Here is a 22,229-nt window from a genome sequence, read left to right on the forward strand (position 1 = left end):
GGGGATAACCAAGCAGGAGTTTAGAAATGAAGGTTCCGCTTTGTCTATCCCCTACCTCATATACAAGTGTTTATCCCAAAACCCTACAGGTTACATTTCCTGTAGTGACAACAAATATGGCGGCTCATACTACATATTTCATATACTATGGCCACTGCACATAATATGTTCTACACTATGTTTTATAGATAGGTCCCTAGGAACCCTGACAGTGTTCTACACTATGTTTTATAGATAGGTTCCAAGGAGTCCTAAGAGTATTCTACACTATGTATTATAGATAGGTTCCTAGGAGCCCTGACAGTATTCTACACTATGTTTTATAAATAGGTCCCTAGGAGCCCTGACAGTGTTCTACACTATGTTTATACAGTCCTATGAAAAAGTTTGGGCACCCCTATTAATCTTAATCATTTTTAGTTCTAAATATTTTGGTGTTTGCAGCAGCCATTTCAGTTTGATATATCTAATAACTGATGGACACAGTAATATTTCAGGATTGAAATGAGGTTTATTGTACTAACAGAAAATGTGCAATATGCATTAAACCAAAATTTGACCGGTGCAAAAATATGGGCACCTCAACAGAAAAGTGACATTAATATTTAGTACATCCTCCTTTTGCAAAGATAACAGCCTCTAGTCGCTTCCTGTAGCTTTTAATCAGTTCCTGGATCCTGGATGAAGGTATTTTGGACCATTTCTTTCTACAAAACAATTCAAGTTCAGTTAAGTTTGATGGTCGCCGAACATGGACAGCCCGCTCTCAAATGATCTGAAAACAAAGATTGTTCAACATAGTTGTTCAGGGGAAGGATACAAAACGTTGTCTCAGAGATTTAACCTGTCAGTTTCCACTGTGAGGAACATAGTAAGGAAATGGAAGACCACAGGGACAGTTCTTGTTAAGCCCAGAAGTGGCAGGCCAAGAAAAATATCAGAAAGGCAGAGAAGAAGAATGGTGAGAACAGTCAAGGACAATCCACAGACCACCTCCAAAGAGCTGCAGCATCATCTTGCTGCAGATGGTGTCACTGTGCATCGGTAACAATACAGCGCACTTTGCACAAGGAGAAGCTGTATGGGAGAGTGATGAGAAAGAAGCCGTTTCTGCACGTACGCCACAAATAGAGTTGCCTGAGGTATGCAAAAGCACATTTGGAGAAGCCAACTTCATTTTGGAAACAAAGATTGAGTTGTTTGGTTATAAAAAAAGGCGTTATGCATGGCGTCCAAAAAGAAACAGCATTCCAAGAAAAACACTTGCTACCCACTGTAAAATTTGGTGGAGGTTCCATCATGCTTTGGGGCTGTGTGGCCAATGCCGGCACCGGGAATCTTGGTAAAGTTGAGGGTCGCATGGATTCCACTCAGTATCAGCGGATTCTTGAGAATAATGTTCAAGAATCAGTGACGAAGTTGAAGTTACGCCGGGGATGGATATTTCAGCAAGACAATGATCCAAAACACCGCTCCAAATCCTCAGGCATTCATGCAGAGGAACAATTACAATGTTCTGGAATGGCCATCCCAGTCCCCAGACCTGAATATCATTGAACATCTGTGGGATGATTTGAAGCGGGCTGTCCATGCTCGGCCACCATCAAACTGAACTGAACGCGAATTGTTTGTCCAAAATACCTTTATCCAGGATCCAGGAACTGATTAAAAGCTACAGGAAGCGACTAGAGGCTGTTATCTTTGCAAAAGGAGGATCTACTAAATATTAATGTCACTTTTCTGTTGAGGTGCCCATACTTTTGCACCGGTCAAATTTTGGTTTAATGCATATTGCACATTTTCTGTTAGTACAATAAACCTCATTTCAATCCTGAAATATTACTGTGTCCATCAGTTATTAGATATATCAAACTGAAATGGCTGTAGCAAATACCAAAATATTTAGAACTAAAAATGATTAAGATTAATAGGGGTGCCCAAACTTTTTCATAGGACTGTAGATAGGTTCCTAGGAGCCCTGACAGTGTTCTACACTATGTTTTATAGATAGGTTCCTAGGAGCCCTGACAGTGTTATACACTATGTTTTATAGATAGGTTCCTAGGAGCTCTGACAGTATTCTACACTATGTTTTATAGATAGGTTCCTAGGAGCTCTGACAGTATTCTACACTATGCTTTATAGATAGGTTCCTAGGAGCCCTGACAGTATTCTACACTATGCTTTATAGATAGGTTCCTAGGAGTCCTAAGCGTATTCTACACTATCTTTTATAGATAGGTTCCTAGGAGACCTGACAGTATTCTACACTATGTTTTATAGATAGGTTCCAAGGAGTCCTAAGAGTATTCTACACTATGTTTTATAGATAGGTTTCTAGGAGACCTGACAGTATTCTACACTATGTTTTATAGATAGGTTCCTAGGAGCCCTGACAGTGTTCTACACTATGTTTTATAGATAGGTTCCAAGGAGTCCTAAGAGTATTCTACACTATGTTTTATAGATAGGTTCCTAGGAGACCTGACAGTGTTATACACTATGTTTTATAGATAGGTTCCTAGGAGTCCTGACAGTGTTCTACACTATGTTTTATAGATAGGTTCCTAGGAGACCTGACAGTATTCTACACTATGTTTTATAGATAGGTTCCTAGGAGCCCTGACAGTGTTCTACAGTATGTTTTATAGATAGGTTCCTAGGAGCCCTGACAGTGTTCTACAGTATGTTTTATAGATAGGTTCCTAGGAGCCCTGACAGTGTTCTACACTATGTTTTATAGATAGGTTCCTAGGAGACCTGACAGTGTTCTACACTATGTTTTATAGATAGGTTCCTAGGAGCCCTGACAGTATTCTACACTATGTTTTATAAATAGGTCCCTAGGAGCCCTGACAGTGTTCTACACTATGTTTATAGATAGGTTCCTAGGAGCCCTGACAGTGTTCTACACTATGTTTTATAGATAGGTTCCTAGGAGCCCTGACAGTGTTCTACACTATGTTTTATAGATAGGTTCCTAGGAGACCTAAGAGTATTCTACTATGTTTTAAGCCATTTTAACATGTGGTTCCTACAGAACATGTTTGACCCAAAATGAATCTAAGACTCGAGACATCCGAACCCAAAACAAAACGAATCCTGAGAGATTTTGCCCCCTTTAATTATAAGGAGCAAGATGGTTGTAGAATTTGAGGTGCAGCTATGGAATGAGGTGCAGTAGATGGAGGTCTTAGGATGCATTTACAAGGATGGAATGGAACATGAGATATAGAATTGTTGCAGCTCTTGAGGTGTACATAGAGGATTGGTGTACTTAAAGGATGGATTTGAGTCTTGATGTGCAGGTACAGGATGGATGTGGTCTTGAAGTACATGTTGATGATGGGTGCAGACAGAGTACAGGTGCAAGTATGGAATGAATGTGGGTCTTGAGGGACAGATTATAGATGGATATAGGCCTTGAGCTGCAGATACAGAATGGATGAGGAGCTTGAGGTAGAGGTCTTTGGGGGCACATCAGGGATTACTATAGACCTTGAGTTATAGGTTGGAGATTGGAATAAAATGGATATAGTGTCTTGAGTCATAAGTTGTAGATGAGTGTAGACCTTAAGATATAGATATAAAAAGGATGAGGGCCTCAAGGTCCACATTGAGGATAAGTACAGAGTTTGAGTGGCAAGTTTGTGATTGCTTGAGGTGAAGCATAAGGATTGGAACAGTACAGATCTGGGTCTTATGGCAGAGGTTGTGGATGGGAGTAGGCCTTGAGATGTTGCTCCAGAATGAATGAGGGTCTTGAGGTGCAGGTTGAGGGATGGCTGCAGGTCATAAAGGGCAGCTTAGAATTTTTTTTAGGTCTTGAGGTGTAGTTTGGGGTTAGGTACTGTTACAGAATGGACATGGGTCTTGAGTCACAGGATGGGGCCAGTGTAGGACTTGAGATGTTGGTAAGAATGGATGAAGATCTTGAGGTGCGGGTAGGGATGGTTTAAGTATTGAGGTCCAGGTATGGGATATACATGAGTATTGAGGATTAGTACAGGTATTGAGGTGCCAATACAGAGAGGTGCAAGTACCGTATGGATTTGGGTCCTAGAGTGCAGGTTGAGGATGGGTACAAGTCTGAATATTCTCATGATTAGTCATGGTAGATGGAGAGGAATAACATGTTTGTTTGTTTTTCGGTGACCTTCCTGCCTCTATTTGCCCCAAGCAGTATCAAGTTCCTCACTTCACCTCCACATCACTCGAGGTCTCTGTGGTCATGCTGCTATTGCTCAGATTGCATGGTCAATGTGAGATCTTCCACCAGTTTTTCCAGACATTGGTGCCATTACTATCTTCTTCTGTGGTGATCGCCCATAATGACATTGCTAGTATTCTAGAGGAGTGACCTTCTCAAAGAAGATGTTGGCCTTGGGTGGGGGGATCTGTGAATTGGCAGCTACTTCGTGTAGTGTAGAGGAGGGTCTTCTCTCTGGGGGGGGGGGTTTGGTGAATTATATTAAGGAGGAGCTCTACAGGTTACAGAAGACAATGCAGACAGCAAACACGTCCCAGGCAGAGTTTACCTAAAAGCTTCTTACAGAGATTAGTCCTGTATGTAGCGGCCCTGCCGAAGATAACGCCCGCGGACTCCCACGTTTAATATGTAACATATAATATGACATGTATATGTATACCGTACACTGCATACCTTCACCTATATATAGTACATAGAATATAGTAACTACAATGCAATATATACAGAAAACAGTACAATATATACATTACATAGAAAGAGTAATATTTATTATTACTAGAGATGAGCGAACAGTGTTCTATCGAACTCATGTTCGATCGGATATTAGGCTGTTCGGCATGTTCGAATCGAATCGAACACCGCGTGGTAAAGTGCGCCATTACTCGATTCCCCTCCCACCTTCCCTGGCGCCTTTTTTGCTCCAATAACAGCGCAGGGTAGGTGGGACAGGAACTACGACACCGGTGACGTTGAAAAAAGTAGGCAAAACCCATTGGCTGCCGAAAACATGTGACCTCTAATTTAAAAGAACAGCGCCGCCCAGCTTCGCGTCATTCTGAGCTTGCAATTCACCGAGGACGGAGGTTTCCGTCCAGTTAGCTAGGGGTTAGATTCTGGGTAGGCAGGGACAGGCTAGGATAGGAAGGAGAAGACAACCAACAGCTCTTGTAAGAGCTAAATTCCAGGGAGAAGCTTGTCAGTGTAACGTGGCACTGACGGGCTCAATCGCCGCAACCCAGCTTTCCCAGGATCCTGAATGGAACACACTGACAGTGTATTCCCGTATACCGCATATATACACCCCAAATCCCCGTTCCAACGGTGTGCCCCCCCCACCTTCACCTCAGAAATACCCTGCAAGTCCCCTAGCAATAGAATTGGGGCTATATACACCCACAATTTTTGCTACTGGTATATAGTGCCATTGTCTGACTGGGAATTCAAAGAATATATTGGGGTGACGTGCACCCACAATTTTTGCTACTGCTATACAGTGCCATTGTCTCACTGGGAATTCAAAGAATATATGGGGGTTATGTGCACCCACAATTTTTAATACTGGTATACAGTGCCATTGTCTGACTGGGAATTCAAAGAATATATGGGGGTTACGTGCACCCACAATTTTTAATACTGCTATACAGTTCCTTTGTCTCACTGGGAATTCAAAGAATATATGGGGGTTATGTGCACCCACAATTTTTAATACTGGTATACAGTGCCATTGTCTGACTGGGAATTCAAAGAATATATGGGGGTTATGTGCACCCACAATTTTTAATACTGGTATATAGTGCCATTGTCTGACTGGGAATTCAAAGAATATATGGGGGTTACGTGCACCCACAATTTTTAATACTGCTATACAGTTCCATTGTCTCACTGGGAATTCAAAGAATATATGGGGGTTATGTGCACCCACAATTTTTAATACTGGTATACAGTGCCATTGTCTGACTGGGAATTCAAAGAATATATGGGGGTTACGTGCACCCACAATTTTTGCTACTGCTATACAGTTCCATTGTCTCACTGGGAATTCAAAGAATATATGGGGGTTATGTGCACCCACAATTTTTAATACTGGTATACAGTGCCATTGTCTGACTGGGAATTCAAAGAATATATGGGGGTTACGTGCACCCACAATTTTTAATACTGCTATACAGTTCCTTTGTCTCACTGGGAATTCAAAGAATATATGGGGGTTATGTGCACCCACAATTTTTAATACTGGTATACAGTGCCATTGTCTGACTGGGAATTCAAAGAATATATTGGGGTTATGTGCACCCACAATTTTTAATACTGGTATACAGTGCCATTGTCTGACTGGGAATTCAAAGAATATATGGGGGTTACGTGCACCCACAATTTTTAATACTGCTATACAGTTCCTTTGTCTCACTGGGAATTCAAAGAATATATGGGGGTTATGTGCACCCACAATTTTTAATACTGGTATACAGTGCCATTGTCTGACTGGGAATTCAAAGAATATATGGGGGTTATGTGCACCCACAATTTTTAATACTGGTATATAGTGCCATTGTCTGACTGGGAATTCAAAGAATATATGGGGGTTACGTGCACCCACAATTTTTGCTACTGCTATACAGTTCCATTGTCTCACTGGGAATTCAAAGAATATATGGGGGTTATGTGCACCCACAATTTTTAATACTGGTATACAGTGCCATTGTCTGACTGGGAATTCAAAGAATATATGGGGGTTATGTGCACCCACAATTTTTAATACTGGTATATAGTGCCATTGTCTGACTGGGAATTCAAAGAATATATGGGGGTTACGTGCACCCACAATTTTTAATACTGCTATACAGTTCCATTGTCTCACTGGGAATTCAAAGAATATATGGGGGTTATGTGCACCCACAATTTTTAATACTGGTATACAGTGCCATTGTCTGACTGGGAATTCAAAGAATATATGGGGGTTACGTGCACCCACAATTTTTAATACTGCTATACAGTTCCATTGTCTCACTGGGAATTCAAAGAATATATGGGGGTTATGTGCACCCACAATTTTTAATACTGGTATATAGTGCCATTGTCTGACTGGGAATTCAAAGAATATATGGGGGTTACGTGCACCCACAATTTTTACTACTGGTATACAGTGCCATTGTCTGACTGGGAATTCAAAGAATATATGGGGGTTACGTGCACCCACAATTTTTAATACTGCTATACAGTTCCATTGTCTCACTGGGAATTCAAAGAATATATGGGGGTTATGTGCACCCACAATTTTTAATACTGGTATACAGTGCCATTGTCTGACTGGGAATTCAAAGAATATATGGGGGTTACGTGCACCCACAATTTTTGCTACTGCTATACAGTTCCATTGTCTCACTGGGAATTCAAAGAATATATGGGGGTTATGTGCACCCACAATTTTTAATACTGGTATACAGTGCCATTGTCTGACTGGGAATTCAAAGAATATATGGGGGTTACGTGCACCCACAATTTTTAATACTGCTATACAGTTCCTTTGTCTCACTGGGAATTCAAAGAATATATGGGGGTTATGTGCACCCACAATTTTTAATACTGGTATACAGTGCCATTGTCTGACTGGGAATTCAAAGAATATATGGGGGTTATGTGCACCCACAATTTTTAATACTGGTATACAGTGCCATTGTCTGACTGGGAATTCAAAGAATATATTGGGGTTATGTGCACCCACAATTTTTACTACTGGTATATAGTGCCATTGTCTGACTGGGAATTCAAAGAATATATGGGGGTTATGTGCACCCACAATTTTTAATACTGGTATACAGTGCCATTGTCTGACTGGGAATTCAAAGAATATATTGGGGTTATGTGCACCCACAATTTTTACTACTGGTATATAGTGCCATTGTCTGACTGGGAATTCAAAGAATATATGGGGGTTATGTGCACCCACAATTTTTAATACTGGTATACAGTGCCATTGTCTGACTGGGAATTCAAAGAATATATGGGGGTTATGTGCACCCACAATTTTTACTACTGGTATACAGTGCCATTGTCTGACTGGGAATTCAAAGAATATATTGGGGTGACGTGCACCCACAATTTTTGCTACTGCTATACAGTTCCATTGTCTCACTGGGAATTCAAAGAATATATGGGGGTTATGTGCACCCACAATTTTTAATACTGGTATACAGTGCCATTGTCTGACTGGGAATTCAAAGAATATATGGGGGTTATGTGCACCCACAATTTTTAATACTGGTATACAGTGCCATTGTCTGACTGGGAATTCAAAGAATATATTGGGGTGACGTGCACCCACAATTTTTGCTACTGCTATACAGTTCCATTGTCTCACTGGGAATTCAAAGAATATATGGGGGTTATGTGCACCCACAATTTTTAATACTGGTATACAGTGCCATTGTCTGACTGGGAATTCAAAGAATATATGGGGGTTATGTGCACCCACAATTTTTAATACTGGTATATAGTGCCATTGTCTGACTGGGAATTCAAAGAATATATGGGGGTTACGTGCACCCACAATTTTTAATACTGCTATACAGTTCCATTGTCTCACTGGGAATTCAAAGAATATATGGGGGTTATGTGCACCCACAATTTTTAATACTGGTATACAGTGCCATTGTCTGACTGGGAATTCAAAGAATATATGGGGGTTACGTGCACCCACAATTTTTAATACTGCTATACAGTTCCATTGTCTCACTGGGAATTCAAAGAATATATGGGGGTTATGTGCACCCACAATTTTTAATACTGGTATATAGTGCCATTGTCTGACTGGGAATTCAAAGAATATATGGGGGTTACGTGCACCCACAATTTTTACTACTGGTATACAGTGCCATTGTCTGACTGGGAATTCAAAGAATATATGGGGGTTACGTGCACCCACAATTTTTAATACTGCTATACAGTTCCATTGTCTCACTGGGAATTCAAAGAATATATGGGGGTTATGTGCACCCACAATTTTTAATACTGGTATACAGTGCCATTGTCTGACTGGGAATTCAAAGAATATATGGGGGTTACGTGCACCCACAATTTTTAATACTGCTATACAGTTCCATTGTCTCACTGGGAATTCAAAGAATATATGGGGGTTATGTGCACCCACAATTTTTAATACTGGTATATAGTGCCATTGTCTGACTGGGAATTCAAAGAATATATGGGGGTTACGTGCACCCACAATTTTTGCTACTGCTATACAGTTCCATTGTCTCACTGGGAATTCAAAGAATATATGGGGGTTATGTGCACCCACAATTTTTAATACTGGTATACAGTGCCATTGTCTGACTGGGAATTCAAAGAATATATGGGGGTTACGTGCACCCACAATTTTTAATACTGCTATACAGTTCCTTTGTCTCACTGGGAATTCAAAGAATATATGGGGGTTATGTGCACCCACAATTTTTAATACTGGTATACAGTGCCATTGTCTGACTGGGAATTCAAAGAATATATGGGGGTTATGTGCACCCACAATTTTTAATACTGGTATACAGTGCCATTGTCTGACTGGGAATTCAAAGAATATATTGGGGTTATGTGCACCCACAATTTTTACTACTGGTATATAGTGCCATTGTCTGACTGGGAATTCAAAGAATATATGGGGGTTATGTGCACCCACAATTTTTAATACTGGTATACAGTGCCATTGTCTGACTGGGAATTCAAAGAATATATTGGGGTTATGTGCACCCACAATTTTTACTACTGGTATATAGTGCCATTGTCTGACTGGGAATTCAAAGAATATATGGGGGTTATGTGCACCCACAATTTTTAATACTGGTATACAGTGCCATTGTCTGACTGGGAATTCAAAGAATATATGGGGGTTATGTGCACCCACAATTTTTAATACTGGTATACAGTGCCATTGTCTGACTGGGAATTCAAAGAATATATGGGGGTTATGTGCACCCACAATTTTTACTACTGGTATACAGTGCCATTGTCTGACTGGGAATTCAAAGAATATATTGGGGTGACGTGCACCCACAATTTTTGCTACTGCTATACAGTTCCATTGTCTCACTGGGAATTCAAAGAATATATGGGGGTTATGTGCACCCACAATTTTTAATACTGGTATACAGTGCCATTGTCTGACTGGGAATTCAAAGAATATATGGGGGTTATGTGCACCCACAATTTTTAATACTGGTATATAGTGCCATTGTCTGACTGGGAATTCAAAGAATATATGGGGGTTACGTGCACCCACAATTTTTGCTACTGCTATACAGTTCCATTGTCTCACTGGGAATTCAAAGAATATATGGGGGTTATGTGCACCCACAATTTTTAATACTGGTATACAGTGCCATTGTCTGACTGGGAATTCAAAGAATATATGGGGGTTATGTGCACCCACAATTTTTAATACTGCTATACAGTTCCTTTGTCTCACTGGGAATTCAAAGAATATATGGGGGTTATGTGCACCCACAATTTTTAATACTGCTATACAGTTCCTTTGTCTCACTGGGAATTCAAAGAATATATGGGGGTTATGTGCACCCACAATTTTTAATACTGGTATACAGTGCCATTGTCTGACTGGGAATTCAAAGAATATATTGGGGTTATGTGCACCCACAATTTTTAATACTGGTATACAGTGCCATTGTCTGACTGGGAATTCAAAGAATATATGGGGGTTATGTGCACCCACAATTTTTAATACTGGTATACAGTGCCATTGTCTGACTGGGAATTCAAAGAATATATGGGGGTTATGTGCACCCACAATTTTTAATACTGGTATATAGTGCCATTGTCTGACTGGGAATTCAAAGAATATATGGGGGTTACGTGCACCCACAATTTTTAATACTGGTATATAGTGCCATTGTCTGACTGGGAATTCAAAGAATATATGGGGGTTACGTGCACCCACAATTTTTGCTACTGCTATACAGTTCCATTGTCTCACTGGGAATTCAAAGAATATATGGGGGTTATGTGCACCCACAATTTTTAATACTGGTATACAGTGCCATTGTCTGACTGGGAATTCAAAGAATATATGGGGGTTATGTGCACCCACAATTTTTAATACTGGTATACAGTGCCATTGTCTGACTGGGAATTCAAAGAATATATGGGGGTTATGTGCACCCACAATTTTTACTACTGGTATACAGTGCCATTGTCTGACTGGGAATTCAAAGAATATATTGGGGTGACGTGCACCCACAATTTTTGCTACTGCTATACAGTTCCATTGTCTCACTGGGAATTCAAAGAATATATGGGGGTTATGTGCACCCACAATTTTTAATACTGGTATACAGTGCCATTGTCTGACTGGGAATTCAAAGAATATATGGGGGTTATGTGCACCCACAATTTTTAATACTGGTATATAGTGCCATTGTCTGACTGGGAATTCAAAGAATATATGGGGGTTACGTGCACCCACAATTTTTGCTACTGCTATACAGTTCCATTGTCTCACTGGGAATTCAAAGAATATATGGGGGTTATGTGCACCCACAATTTTTAATACTGGTATACAGTGCCATTGTCTGACTGGGAATTCAAAGAATATATGGGGGTTACGTGCACCCACAATTTTTAATACTGCTATACAGTTCCTTTGTCTCACTGGGAATTCAAAGAATATATGGGGGTTATGTGCACCCACAATTTTTAATACTGGTATACAGTGCCATTGTCTGACTGGGAATTCAAAGAATATATGGGGGTTACGTGCACCCACAATTTTTAATACTGCTATACAGTGCCATTGTCTGACTGGGAATTCAAAGAATATATGGGGGTTATGTGCACCCACAATTTTTAATACTGGTATACAGTGCCATTGTCTCACTGGGAATTCCACAAATAATTTGGGGATTCATTCACCCTACATCTCAGGCTCTTGCCATATTCACCCAGGTTGTCAGTGCTGCACCAGCTCGTTCCCAGACAGCTCGGCCCGAAAAACACGTTACCTATATAGAGGATTTGGACAATGAAGACAACATGTTCTAAATCTAATGTCTGCACCTTCTCCAGAATTAAAATAAAGGCAGCGTTTAACTTTCAAATAGCACTGCACAAAGGAAGAGCTTATCAGCTTGTCTCATGACATGCTACTGAAAAGTTTCATTTGTGTATCTTAATGTAAATATAGTTGTATAAGCTTTTTGGGTTTTAGGCACTGCCAAGTTATTTATTACCACCCGCTCCCTTATAATGATGATGACGCCAAAGTCACTGTGGGTGTTCAGAGCTCACAGCTTTGGGTGACATTTGTCTTGCTCTCTGTCGGTACCAGCTGTCTTTTTGGATACCGTAAAGTTATGTTGACTTTATTAACAGCTATAGAAGCTTTAGCCAGGTTGTGACGGTGTGTAACCCTAACAACACTAAGTGGGATACACATTAATAGTCAGTCTATGTACGCTAAACGTATCACTGAAGTAATTTTTTTTCCCTCTCCCCTAATATAAGAAAGGAACAGACATTAGACCTAGACCGGGGTTCGAGGCTTGAAAAAATCCAGTATTATTTGTTCTTCATGATGTGAAATATGTGTTGAAAAGCAACCCAAGATGAAGTCAGCCATGTGTGCCAGTGTGTTACTTGGCATGCCTTTGCTGGCCCCAACTGTAAGGGTCACTCTCCATTTCCTCCATTTTCCACTCCCCTTCACACCATTTGTGGTGAAGCAATGGGATGCACTGAAGTGCACCCTCTAGCCTCGTGTGGGATAGGGACATCAGATGCCACTCCAACCCCCTCGTCTTCCTCCGCCAGCCAACGGTGCGAAGATGAGAGGAGTGTGCTCTGAATGTTTTCTGCCTAGCAGAGGCTAGTTCTCACTTACGAAAATGGCCCCACTTTGACCTGTATATCAGGCACAATGGTGTAGGTTTCAAAGAAACATGGCACCAACAAGTTGGAAAATGTGGGCCATGCGTGGACCGTGTTTGAGTCTGGCAAGCTCCAGATCTGCTACCAGGTTCCAGCCATTATCACAGGCGCAAAAATGCCAGGCCCCAGGTGTAGCAGGGAAAAAAAAATGCCATCTCAGCCAGGATGGCATCCCTGACCTCGGAGGCACTGTGCTGTCTGTCCCCCAAGCTGATCAGTTTCAGCACGGCCTACTGACATCTCCCCATGCCAGTGTTACAGTGTTTTCCGCTAGTAGCTGGGGTGGAGGTTGCAGCTTCGTAGGGTTTCAGTCTACTCCTGCCATGAATTTTGGCCTGGGAGAGGAGATAGGCCACCCCAGTTTGCACCCGGGGAACAGACTCCACCACATTCACCCTGCCTGTCATTAAAGATAAGCACTGCAGCATCCCTGACCACAGGCGCTTGTCCATGTGTCGGTGGTCAAGTGGACCTTGCAGCAAAGCGCAGAGCTCTGGGCCCGACTGATGTTATGGGACACATGCAGGCGCAAGGCAGAGACAGCACACCAAGAGAAGTAGTAACGGCTAGGCCCAGCATAGGGAGGTGCCCCAGCTGCCATCTGCTGACGGAAGGCCTGGGTCTCCAGAAGCATAAACAAACACCAACATCTCCAGGGCCAGCAGTTTATCGATGAGGCTGTTACAGGCTTGGGCATGGGGGTGGGTTGTATTGTACTTCTGCCTGCAATGAAAAGCTTGGGAAATGTGGAGTGGCTGGGAAGAGGCGCATGATGGTGCAGGCCAAAAGGGCGCATGAGGGTGAACTCCCCAATGTGTCAGAGATAGGTGTGTAGGTGTCCTTGCATCATATACTTGCACCATATTTGGCTTTGGAAGTCAATTTTGTGCCAAAAAGTGGTTAAGACAGCGATCCCTCAGCTACTCCCGTTACACTGTCTATTGAAGTTACCATCTGTGGAAGTGGACCACCATTTCTAAGATCCCAAAGGAAGCAGGCAAGAGATGTGCAGTTCAGAAAAAAAGATGAGAAAATAAGTTTAGGCTGTAGAGCACAGAGGGATCGGAGAGGACAGAGCTGGTGTCGGCCAGGTATTCCCACAACATGCGCCTATACTTGTCCCTCCTGGTGACACTAGGCCCCTGAGTGGCAGTAATTTGTCCAGGGGGGCCATTAACGTGTTCCAGACCTAGGAATAAGTCTTCCAACAGGGTAGAGTTTTGCATGCCTTTGCTTTTACCCACTGTTTTTGCTGCTTAGCTTCCCTCCACATCTACTCTGCTTTCACCCCTAAACATCACCCCAGTTTATGCCTTTGCTTCTACCCAGGTTTTTTGTTGATTTAGCTTCCCTCTACATCTACACTGCTTTAGCCCCTAGACATCACCCCTGTCCATGTGGGGTCGGTGGCCTCGTCATCCACCAACTCCTCTTCCAATTGCGCACTGCCCCCTTACTGCAAACCGCACATGACCACAGCTTGCCTTGATGGCAACTGTGTCTCATGATCCCCACTTAGGTCCAGACAAGTCGGTGGCGGGTCCAAAACCCCAAAATTGGAAGGAAATGGCAGATGCTGCAGTATTTCTAACACCTGTTCCTGGTGCTCGGGCCTGGTCTGTGTTGTACCCTGCACCCTGCTTAACGCATCTGCCATATCCGAAGTTGTGCTGAGCGCATGCTAATGTTTCGTGTCCAGTGCAATGGATGGGATGGGATTTCACATAAGTCTGCCACCCATGGCCACTCATGGTTGAGCAACTGAGGGAGTTGACTTTGACGAACCCGAGGGTTTTGGAGTTGGAACTACATCAAAGGTCTGTGCTGCTCACACACTCTGCTCAACACATGATATGTTTAGTGCCAGCAGTGTGGAGACGTCGCACAACAGCCGTTGTTCCAGCAGGTACAGGCGTTGTAGGAGTGCATAGAGGCTAGCAGCGGCAACTATACACTTTAAAAACTATCCGCACAAGCGCCACACTTTCACCAGTAGCTCAGGAACATTGGGGTACCTTTTTCAAAAGATTAGCAGCAATGAGTTAAAAACGTGGCCCAGGCATGGAATATGTTGCAGGCTGCCAAGCTACAGAGCCAATCCCAGGTTACGGCCATTATCACACATGACAACATGCCTGGGCCCAGGTGCAGTGGCAAAAACCACATTGCCGTCTCATCGAGGATGGCATGACTCACTTTGTAGGCAGTGTGCTGTCTGGCCCCCAAGCTGATGAGCTTCAGCACGGCCCGCTGACGTCTCCCCACACCAGTGTTGCAGCGTTTCCAGCTCGTAGCTGGGGTCAATTTAACAGCGGAGGAGGGTGGTGTTTCAGCCCTCCTCCCAGGAATGTTGTGTGGGGAGACAAGTCAGGCCACCACATTTTGCGACCCGGTCCACGCCTCAACTACATTCAACCACTGTGCCCAAATTGAAAGGTAGCGTCCCTGTCCGCATGCACTTGTCCATTCGTAACTGGTCACATGGAACTTTAGGGCTAAGCGCTGAATTTAGGGACCGCCTCATGTTTGGGGGAAAGTGCTGGTGTGGACGGCACAGTGCGGTGGCGCAGTAGACACTCTGCCCAAAAAGGGCAGAGTGTCCCCCAGCCGGGATTCCAACATCTCCTGGGCCAGATTTCTTGAGATGAGGCCGTTGAAGCCTTGGGCATGTGGGTGGGTTGCGCTGTACTTTAGCATGAAATGAAAGGCTTGGGAGATGGGGAGTTGCTGGGAAGAGGCGCATGATGGCGCGGGCAAAAGGAGAAATGGCAGGAAAAGGTGAGGATAAGGGTGAACTCCCCAAAGTGTCAGAGGCAGATGTGGAGGTGTCCTGGCTCCTGGTCTGGACTGCAGCGCCAGCCCTGTCAACAGTGGAAGAGGCAGTGGCCGCCAGGCCAAACGACGATTATCCTGCGCTTGCTCTCACCCACTGAGCCCAGGGCTTGCCTTCCAAATGATGGCACCCGCAAGAGGTGGTGAGATTCCTCTCCGCAGATCTCCAAACCATCTTGGACTTGCAAATTGCACTAAATTTGTCATGTAACTGACATGTATATGATGAGTCTATCCATTGTCTGTTCATTTTGGTGAAAGTCAGCCTGTCAGCTGACAGACAGCTGTGCTTGTCAGTGATGATGTCACCGGCTGCTTGTACCCCCAGTTTTTGCTGCTTAGCTTGCCTCCACATCCACACTGCTTTTGCCCCTACACATCACCCCTATCCATGCCTGTGCCTCTAGCCATAAGTCTGCCACCCATGGAAACTCATGGTGCAGAAAGTGAGGGAGCTGACTCTGAGGAACCCTTGGGTTTTGTAGCTGGTACTCCATCAAAGGTCTCTGCTGCTCACACACCCTGCTGAACATACGGTATCTAGGGTTAGAGCGTGTGGTGACCTCGCACAACAGTAGGTGCTTCAGGCAGATGTAGGCCTTGCTGGAGTGTATTGCGGCTAGCTCCAGGTACTGTAGACTTGGGAAAGTGGGTGTCCAAGTGCCGCACTTTCACCCTTAGCTCAGCTAATTTGGGGTATGTTTTTAAAAATCATTGCACCACTACATTGAACATGTGGGCCAGGCATGGAACGTGTTGGAGGCTGGCAAGCTCCAGAGCCCTCCAACAAGCTAAAAAACCTGGCCCCAGGGGCAGCGGGGATAAACAAATTGCCATCTCATCCAGGATGGCATCCCTGACCTCAGAGGCAGTGTGCTGTCCGTCTCCCAAGCTGATGAGCTTCAGCCCAGCCTGCTGACGTCTCCCCACACCAGTGTTGCAGCGTTTTCAGCTCGTAGCTGGGGTAAATCTAACAGCGGAGGAGGAGGAGGGTGGTGTTTCAGCCCTCCTCCCAGGAATGTTTTGTGGGGAAACAAGTCAGGAAAATTCTTGAAACGGGAGAGTTTTGCATCTTTGCCCTTGCTGCCTATGGACATCCCTTTGCCTCTAGCCACCATTTTCCCTGCTTTGCTTGCCTCCACATCCACACTGCTTTTGCCCCTAGACATCACCCCAGTCCATGCCTTAGCTTGTACCCCCAGTTTTTCCTGCTTAGCTTGCCTCCACATCCACACTGCTTTTGCCCCTAGACATCACCCCAGTCCATGCCTTAGCTTGTACCCCCAGTTTTTCCTGCTTAGCTTGCCTCCACATCCACACTGCTTTTGCCCCTAGACATCACCCCAGTCCATGCCTTAGCTTGTACCCCCAGTTTTTCCTGCTTAGCTTGCCTCCACATCCACACTGCTTTTGCCCCTAGACATCACCCCAGTCCATGCCTTAGCTTGTATCCCCAGTTTTTCCTGCTTAGCTTGCCTCCACATCCACACTGCTTTTGCCCCTAGACATCACCCCAGTCCATGCCTTAGCTTGTACCCCCAGTTTTTCCTGCTTAGCTTGCCTCCACATCCACACTGCTTTTGCCCCTAGACATCATCCCTATCCATGCCTCTTCCCCTAGCCATAACTCTGCCACCCCTGGAAACTCATGGTGCAGAAACTTTGGTTGCTGACTTTGAGGAACCCTTGGGTTTTGTAGATGGAACTCCATCAAAGGTCTGTGCAGCTCACACACCCTGCTCAAGATATGGTATTGTAGGGTTTCAGCGTGTGTGAATGACGGACAACAGCCTGTGTTTGGACAGATGTAGGCCTTGCTAGAGTGTTTTTAGGCTAGCAGCGACTCCTGTGCACTTGCAAAAGTGGGCGCACAAGCGCCGCATTTTCAACAGTAGCTTCGGTACATTTGGGTATGTTTTTAAAAAACTTTGCACCACTAGGTTAGACGTGGGCCAAACATGGAACGTGTTGGAGGCTGGCAAGCTCCAGAGCCGCTACCAGGTTCCAGCCATTATCACAGGCGTAAAAATGCCAGGCCCCAGGTGTAGCAGGGGAAAAAAAATGCCATCTCAGCCAGGATGGCATCCCTGACCTCGGAGGCACTGTGCTGTCTGTCCCCCAAGCTGATGAGCTTCAGCACCGCCTGCTGACGTCTCCCCACACCAGTGTTTTAGCGTTTGCCGCTAGTAGCTGTGGTGGAGGTTGCAGCGTCGTAGGGTTTCAGTCTACTCCTGCCATGAATTTTGGCCTGGGAGAGGAGATAGGCCACCCCAGTTTGCACCCGGGGAACAGACTCCACCACATTCACCCTGCCTGTCATTAAAGATAAGCACTGCAGCATCCCTGACCACAGGCGCTTGTCCAAGTGTCGGTGGTCAAGTGGACCTTGCAGCAAAGCGCGGAACTAAGGGCCCACCTGATGTTGAGTGACACGTGCTGGTGCAAGGCGGGGACGCCACACCGGGAGAAGTTGAGACGGCTAGGGACGGCATAGTGAGGTGCCACAGTTGCCATCAGGTCCGGGAAGGCGGGAGTTTCAACAAGCCGGAACGCCAACCTCTCCTGGGCCAGCAGTTTAGCGATGTTGGCGTTCTAGGCTTGCGTGGGTGGGTGGTTAGCGGTGTATTTCTGCCGGCGCTCCAATGTCTGAGAGATGGTGGGTTGTTGTAAAGAAGCGCCTGATGGTGCCTTTGATGGTGCAGGAGAAGGAGATAAGACAGAAACAGGGGAGGATGAGGGAGAAGTCAACAAAGTGGCGGAGGCAGATGAAGTGATGTCCTGGCTCGTCCTCTGGAGTGCATCGCCAGCACTGTGAGCAGAGGCAGTGGCATGAACGGCGGGCGACGTTTGTCCTGCCGTTGCTGCCTGCCACTGATTCCATTGCTTGGATTCCAAATGACGGTGCATTGAAGTGGTGGACAGGTTGCTCTTCTCAGGGCCCCTACTCGATTTCGAGAGGCAAATTGTGTAGACGACACTATATCTGTCCTCGGCGCATTCCTTGAAAAAACTCTACACCTTCAAGAAACGTGCCCTCGATGGGGGAGTTTTTCTGGGCTGGGTACAAAAGGGAACATCTTCGGACATTCCGGGTCTGGCCTGGCTTCGGCAAAGCAGCTGACCTCTGCCTCTGGACATGTCTCTGCCTCTAGCTACCCTTTTTGGTGCTGCACCTGCCTCAACATCCACACTACTTTCCCAGCTTGACATCTGCCTTGTCCAGGTGGGGTCGGTGTCCTCGTCGTCCACCACCTCCTCTTCCAACTCCTGTCTCGCCTCCTCCTCCTGCACAATGCGCATGTCAACTGGCTGCCCTGACAGCAACTGCGTCTCATCGTCGTCGATGAGGGTGGGTTGCTGGTCATCCGCCACCAAATCGACCGGAGATGGAATGGAGGAGACTCTAGTGTTTGAGCATCTGGACACAGATACTCGTCTGTTAGGTCCGTGGAATCGCGAAATGGAGGGGCAGGTTGCGGTACAGTCAAAGGAAGGGAGAACAGCTCTGGGGAGCAGGGACAGTTGGGGTTATTGTTCTGAGAAGATTGGGAATTTTGGGTGGAAGGAGGACAAGACTGTTGGGTAAGAGGAGGTAGAGGCTGACTGGCTGGTGGACAATGTGCTTTAAGCGTTATCCGACAGCCATTGCAAGACCTGTTCCTGGTTCTCGGGCCTACTAATCTTTGTACCATTCAGCCTAGTTAATGTGGAACTTTTGTGCAAAGCGCAGAACTTAGGGCCCGCCTGATGTTAAGGGACACACGCTGGTACAAGGCTCAACTCACCCTAAGTGCCAAAAACACTGCTGGTGCAAGGCTCTACTCATGCCAAGGGCCTCAATCTCTGCTGGTAGCTCAGCTTAAGGTCCTGTAACTTTGTTTGGAAGGGCTCATGTTAAGGGCTAGAAAAGTGAATTTTGGAAGGTCTTACCACATCACACACACACACACACACACACACACACACACACACACACACACACACTCAAAATGACAGTTAAGGGTGAGGGCTTTTGGAATTCCCATTGCCTATTCCATTTGTGGTTGTCATGGGGAACGTGATTTAAAGGGGTGGTTGTTACTGTTTGTTGAGCTTAAATTGGGGTTTGTGTCCATCCATTTGGGGAGTAAAGAAGGTTTCCAGGTATTTTCCCACTTTGATAGAGGTTTTTTTGAATGTGGAAAGTGTGTAGTTGTTAGGCAGTGATGTTGGGGTAATAGAGGGTCTTTGGTGTGTTAGATGCCCCCAGGCATGCTTCCCCTGCTGTCCCAGTGTCATTCCAGAGGTGTTGGCATCATTTCCTGGGGTGTCATAGTGGACTTGGTGACCCTCCAGACACGGATTTGGGTTTCCCCCTTAACGAGTATCTGTTCCCCATAGACTATAATGGGGTTCGAAACCCGTTCGAACACACGAACATTGAGCGGCTGTTCGAATCGAATTTCGAACCTCGAACATTTTAGTGTTCGCTCATCTCTAATTATTACCAATAGATAGGTATATATATATATAGAGAGAGCAATATATACATCTACCACGCAGTACATATACTGTATATACAAAACAATATATACACATACTGTACAATGCTGTACATACCTATACACTACATTACACTTTGGGTGCAGATAGAGGGGGCATTATACATATACATACATATAACATATTACATACAGTATATATACAGTGTACATTATAGTATATTACATACACAGTACATTACAGACATATATATATAGAGCATTACATACATGTACAGTACATTACATATATAGCATTACATACATATGAAGTACATTACATTGATAAATATTACATACATGTAGAGCAAATTACATATATACTGTACATATACTGTACATACATGTAGAGCACATTACATATATACTGTACATACATGTAGAGCACATTACATATATACTGTACATATACTGTACATACATGTAGAGCACATTACATATATACTGTACATACATGTAGAGCACATTACATATATACTGTACATATAATGTACATACATGTAGAGCACATTACATATATACTGTACATACATGTATAGCACATTACATGTATACTGTACATATACTGTACATACATGTATAGCACATTACATATATACTGTACTTATACTGTACATACATACATGTAGAGCACAATAGAGAATAGAGTGATGAGTATTGTGCTGACTGTCTCCAGGGATGGCGGGGTTAATGTGTGGCAGTGACAGGCGTGTGCTGGTGTTTCCTGTTATGTGACATGTGGCGCTATCTTGATGCTCGGCTGCCTTTGTTACAGTCACAGTTTTCAGGGTAAATATTTAGTGCTGGACGACCCAAAACAAAGAGAGAAACCTGTCACCAAAATATTCCATGCGAGGAGCCGCGTCTACCAAGAACGAGCCCTGCTCTCCTAGAGCTGCTGTAGGTGGGGCATCAGTCCAGGGGCTGGAGTGTGACAACTGCTGCTCCCCAGTGGTTGTCGCTCCCTTTCCCCATTCATGGACTGTCTATATTCCCAAGAAATACAGGGAGTGAACAGGATTAGGAAAACATGGCTCATTCCAGAAACAGCGCCCCTCCTGTGTATAGGTTATGACTGGTACTGCAGCTCAGCTCTAAGAAACTGAAATGGGCTCAGTTGCAATACCCTGCACAACCTGATTTTCTAATTCTACGCAACCCATTAACCCTTTAAGCACACGGGGTAGTTTGGGGGCGACTTTTTTTATGTTTATATGAGGGCTTATTTTTTGTGTGCCGAGTTGTACTTTTAGATGCCACCATTTTTGGCTACCAGTAATGTTTTGGTTAGCTTTTTCTTAGTGTTTTTGGGGGAGTTCGCAGAAACCGTCGAAAAGAGGGAGGACGTTTCTCTCCGCCATATTTTAGACCGCTCTTTTAGCGGTCCACCTCTCCGTTATTCGCAAATCTGAACCGAGCCTAATTTGTTATTTTGTTTCAATTATTTATTTATTTTTAATTTATTTAATTTTTAATTTTTTTTTTTTTAATTTATTTATTTATTTTTTTTAATTTTCACTGTCCCACTAGGGAACTTGATCCTGTACAATGTACTGCAATACTTTGCCCATAGATAGCATACTGCCCACAGACTGCCCATGTGCAATAGGGAAAGGTAACCTCTATGGGAGTGGCCGGCGCCGGCTGCCGATGCTTAACCCCTTGCTGTTCGCCTACTCCCATGCATTCCTATGGGAGCGAGGTATTCGAAACTATGTATCGAATACTATTCTAATCAACACTAGTAGTAACCCAATATTCCCAAAATAGTGAATATTGGCCGTGTGACAGACGTTTTTTGGAATTGATCGGGGCTATTCATATGAGCGATATCTTGACGAGACCGTTAAAAATACGGTATGTCCTAATGTTCCCCGTATTCACGGATCCATGAAAATGGCTCCCCCGTGGATGTAAGGGCCATTTTGCCTCACAGTTGTCTGAGCTCACACAGT

The sequence above is a fragment of the Leptodactylus fuscus genome, chromosome 7 (genome assembly GCF_031893055.1).
Source record: "Leptodactylus fuscus isolate aLepFus1 chromosome 7, aLepFus1.hap2, whole genome shotgun sequence".
In the NCBI taxonomy this organism is placed as follows: Eukaryota; Metazoa; Chordata; class Amphibia; order Anura; family Leptodactylidae; genus Leptodactylus; species Leptodactylus fuscus.